This window comes from Anguilla anguilla, chromosome 14, assembly GCF_013347855.1.
Source record: "Anguilla anguilla isolate fAngAng1 chromosome 14, fAngAng1.pri, whole genome shotgun sequence".
Lineage (NCBI taxonomy): Eukaryota > Metazoa > Chordata > Actinopteri > Anguilliformes > Anguillidae > Anguilla > Anguilla anguilla.
The window spans coordinates 4,072,661-4,078,125 of record NC_049214.1 but is presented as its reverse complement, the minus strand read 5'-3'; positions in this window follow the sequence as shown (position 1 = coordinate 4,078,125).

Genomic DNA, 5,465 nt, shown 5'->3' with positions numbered 1-5,465 from the left:
AAGGGGTCTATTAGGAGAGGAGCCAAACAGGACACCAAAATTTCCAGTGGGGTCCAAGACTGCCCCGCAGCAGGAAATTTGGGGCTCCGTTAGACCGTCCCCCTTCCCAGCCCCCATAGGCATAATTTATGAGGGATGTTGGGGAGACACGTCCCCTGCACTTTTACAGACGGGTCAGATTAGGAAGAAAAGATTAAAGTTTGGCAGGTGTACTATGTCAAGTAGCCTATATCTTATTTTATCTGTTCTGATATAGTCACCTAGCCTCTCAGAAGCCACCGAAATGCAGGGACGACTTCCTTAATAGCAAAATTTTCCTGGGGGAGGACCACCAGAACACCCATACCCCCACCCCCCAAACTGACGACACACCTGTGTCCCCCCTCCCTTCCCCACCTTTGAAGCCCCTCGTGGCACCGTCCGAGCCTTCGACCCACGAGCGGTTTACCCAGCCCCCCTCCTGACGGACGAGCAGTTTTACGAGGGGGGGGGGGGGAGCATGTGAGCCGCCCTGAACCCCGTTAAGGTGAAGCCAGCCTCTCACAGAAAGCGGAAGGTGTGGAGAGACACATCCCTGCCAGACTACACACTTCACCTGCACGATAAAATGTTGCTTTTGCCCTGGAAAAAAAAATAACAAATACAAAAAAAATTCAACACCTAGCAGCTTTCCCTGAAGTGAAGTCTGTGTGCTTTAAAAGGTGAAATGTTTTTTTATTTTTTTTATTTCAGGTAATTATAGCATGATGTGTTTGCTGTTTTTCTTTTCGTTTGTTTGCATACGTCACAATTAATTCATAAAAATAAAAACATTTCAGGAATCAGGGAAACTATAAGAACTGCCTTTAACTGGCAACTTTAACATTTGAGAAATCCCATCATTCAATGAAGTTTCTTATAGCATTCTGATATGGTTTATTCTGACATTTCCATCGCATTTGAAGAGAGCTGGAAAGTCCTCTCTTGAAGAGACTTTGAACAATGGTTGCCAGATTCACAGAAACATTATTCTCACAAAAAATATTACTCAGATTCCATCATCTTCCACTGGCACATTTTTGAGTTTCCTTCCCATATCATTCCATTTACAATTTACAATTCCAAATGTACAATATATTATTGACTCCCATACATATTTCTCTCCGATTAATTTTTCAAATGCACTATATCTGTCAACCCTGATTAGAACCACAGATTCAGGTATTTCATATTTCATATAATTTCTGTCAAAATATTTCCCACAACATACTAGTACACCAGACATTATTTTGTGTTACTTTGGTTTGCTCTTTGTATACATTGCGTGTGCATTAGCAATAGCCTACATGCATACATGGTACACTCGGTGCGTGTAATTATCATGAAAATATTTGCCGTGACAAACCATACATATTCAGTTCTCAACTTGCCATTCCCCCCCCCCCCCCCCCCCCCCCCCCCCCCCCCCCCGCCAGTAACTGTTGTGTGCTAAATGGATTGGATTTTGTCTAAGAACACACTGTGATGTAAATTGAATCTGTGTAAAAGTGTCCCCACGAGAGCAGTGAAACATGCTGCCGGGGACCAGAGATGGTGGTGCAGAGTGAGGACCTTCTGGCCCGGAGGCCTCTCTGAGGACACGATGAATTAAACATGAGGAGAGAGAGGGAGGTTCGTGTGAGCGCGTAAATGTGCAAAAGGGGAATTGTGGGGACGTGTCTGAGAGTGTGTCTGCGCACAAATGTGTGGATGTGTCTGTGTGCACAAGGGAGTGAGGATGTGCGTGCGCATGAAAGCGTATGTGTGTTTGTGTGTCCACGTGTGCATGTGTGTGTTTGTGTGTGTATGTGTGTACTTGTGTGTGTGTGTGTGCATATGTGGGCGTGTGTGTGTGTATGTGTGTGCATGTGTTTATGTGTTTGTGTGTGTCTGTGTGTGTGTGTGTGTGGGCATGTGTGTTTGTGTGTTTATGTGTATGTGTTTGTGTTTGTGCGTTTGTGTGTGCATGTCAGTGTGTGTGTGTGTTATTGGATCACTCTGCTTCAGTGTGTCAGTTTGTGTGTGTGTGTGTTTGTGTTTGTGTATATGTGGGAATGTGTGTGTGTGTGTGTGTGTGTATGTGTGTGCATGTGTGTGTGTGTGTTTGTGGATCACTCTGCTTCAGTGTGTCTGTGTGTATTTCGTTGTGTGGTTAGCGGTTTAGCCCTTCCCCTCGCCCCAGTGTGACCTCTCCTCCGGTGTCTGCGCGCCCCGGGCTGGGCTCCGTCTCCGCACCGCGCTCTGGGAGGAGTGCTGTCCCCGTCGATCGATGCTCACGCCTGACAGGAAATGACAGGCCAGCTGAGCCTGAGCGCCAGCGCCGCGTCGCCTGAGACGCTAACGCTAACGATTTATTCAGTCTGAATGCGGATAATGCGTTTACGCGCACCCTTCAACAGCCCGCGCGCTCTGCTTTACGGTCCTCTGGAAACACAGCCTGCTGTCATTTCTGCACAGCGCTGCCGGGGATGTCCTCACAAAGCGTGCTTATGGGTGCGGGTGTGCGTGTGTGTGTGTGTGTGTGTGAGTGAGTAAGAGTGTGTGTGTTTGTGTGTGTGCTAAAATGCAATAGCACTGACATTTGTGTGTAACTGAGGGAGAGGCAGAGTGAGGCGAAAAAAGAGGGAGCGCAAGGAGAAAGGAAGAGAGAAAGAGAGGCAGGGAGGGAGTGAGGGTGAGAGACTGAGAGAGAGATGCAGGGAGGGAGGGAAAGTGAGAGAGAGAGAGAGAGAGAGGAAGGGAGGGATGAGGGAGGGAGAGAGAGTCAGGGAGGGAGAGAGTGAGAGAGAGATGCAGAGAGGGAGGGAAAGTGAGAGAGAGAGAGAGAGAGAGAGGCATGGAGGGAGAAAGTGAGAGTAAGAGAGAGAGGCAGGGAGTGAGAGCGTGAGAGAGAGAGGCAGAGCGGGAAGGAGAGAGAGAGAGAAGGAGGGAAGGAGTGAGAGACGAGTGCGTACTGCGGCAGCAGGCTACAGGTGGGACACACCGCACAGAGGCCCTGTCCTGCTCTTTAGGGCTCGTTTGCATGAGAATGGACTCTGATGAGACACCTGACGCTGAACGCCAGTCGCCTGACAGCCGTCGCCACGGCGACGCCTTTCAACTGCCGCCGCCGCGGCGACGCCTTTCAACCTCCGCCCGATTAAAGCGACAGCAGGGAGACGCGGGGCCGCCGCGCGAATAAACAGGAAGCGGGGCGAGGTTCGTTTCTCCTGCGCCCCCCCCCCCCCCCCCCCCCCCGCCCGCACGGCAGAATCCGCGGGTTCCTTTTTCCCGACCGCGATCCGAATCCGTTTTTAGGATTCCGCCGCCTCCCGTCCCTCGCTCTCAAACCGGCGGCGGGCACCGGGGGGCTCACGTTTGAAAAGGCGACAAGCGGCTTTTCTGAGTTTGAGCGAAGCCCTTTCATCAGACCCGGCGAAATAAATGGTATTTATTCTGAAAGGGTCCGAGCTGTACAGCAGTAGACCCGCTGCAGGAGGTTGTGCTGTTTAACAGTTGCAGATCGTCACTCGTTTCCAGTTGTTTAGGGCGGTGTGTGTTAGACCCCATGACGCTCATTGCAGAGAGTAGGGGGTTTTTCCTTGATGTCCTGGCCAAATTCCCAACCTGGCTCTCGCATTCTGCCACTTACAGCAATCATCCCCCTGATTTAAAATTGGCTGAAAATTGTTCTCTCCCTCTCCGCCTCAGCTGATGTGTGTTGAACATTCTGGCACAAAATGGCTGCTATTCCATTTTGGTGGTTGAGGCGAGTTTCCTCCATGTCACTGTAAAGGACTTTGTCTGGAAAAGTGCTATAAAAATGCAATGTTTTATTCATTCATTCATTCATTCATTCATTCATTCATTCATCTCAGTGGTTCTAAATAGGGGGGCGGGGGTCCAAAAGGGGACCTCAAGGGACTGCCAGGGGGGCCTCAAGACGAAGGCAGCGCAAAACCCGGAAAACATGCAGTCACGCCTTCTGCGTTCCTCCTCCCACGGCCGCACGGCACACGCACGGTTCTAAAGGAGCCAAAAACGAGATCACGCAACGATGCGCTCCCCCCCCCTCCCCCCCCCCCCCGCGCCCCCGCCATCGAGGTCACGCTTCCGCCTTCCAGTCTGAAATCTCTCAACGGCGCAAAAAGGTCGCGGATAATGAGCGAAAAAATCGCCAGCCGGAAAAACTACCAGCCGGAAAACTAGCAGCCGGAAAAGTTTGCAGCTCCTGAAACGTGCCTTCCCTCCCTGCCCCTTTCAAATGTCCCGGTTTTCCGGACGTGGGCGTGGGCGTGACTGATTCCGCACCCTGCCACGGCCGGTATTCCTTGCGGAACGGGCCGGGCGGTATTCCGAGACGGTCGGAATTCCAGGGAGCGTTGCTGTGCTTTCTATTTTATTTATTTATTTATTTATTTATTTTTTGACTGACAGGCAGAGGGAGATTATAAATTGCAGGTCCATCTGTTTGGAGACTTTTCATAAACATATCATTCTGGGAGGCAGTGAGCAATAAAAGCCCCCCCCCCCTCACTCTTTCTGATAAAAGCAGACATTCCAGGCAACCCCAGGCAGCTCCCCCCCCCTCCCCATAACCCGCCAGCCCCCCAGGCAGCTCCCCCCCCCTCCCCATCACCCCCCAGCCCCCCCCCCCCCCCCCCCATTACGGTTTCCCCACAGAGGGAGGCAGCGTTCAGCTATGCAGAGATATTGCCTTCAGATCTGAAGCTATATTAAAAAGCGCTGGCGGTGGAGGATGGCGGGATGGCGGGTGACATGAGTTATTGCCGTAGTAGATCACGAGTCGGGCGTTTTGTCGGTGGGCGGAGCTCCGGACGGGGAGGGGGGGGGGGGGGGTGTGGTCCTCCCGCTCGGCCACGGCGGATTTCGGGACGGCCTCTCTCTGACGCGCGACTCCAGGCCAGAGAGGGGAAGTAGATTTACTCTCTTCAGGTCTCTCCACAGAGCGAAACATCATTGTACACAGAGAGAGAGAGAGAGAGAGAGAGAGAAAGAGAGAGGGAGAGGGAGAGGCCGGGAGGGAAAGAGAGAGAGCGAGAGGCATGGAGGGAAAGAGAGAGAGAGAGAGGGAGAGAGAGAGAGAGAGGCAGGGAGGGCCTACATACAGTAGGAGGATAATGGCATGGTGATGCTGTGTGTTCTGATGTTTGAATGGTTTGGATGGTGATAGAAATGGTCTAATTTCTGATTTAGAGAACTCAAACAGAACTCTGTGGCTGTCCTCAGCTTTAAGTGAAACCAATTGGACACACACACACACGCATACGCGCGCTCATACTGTACACATACACGCATGCACACATACACACACACATGCACACAGACATAAACCCACACATTTACATGTGCATACAGACACACACATGTTCACACACACACGCACACACACAAATACAAACACACTCACACAACCACACACAAACACACACATGCACACACACACA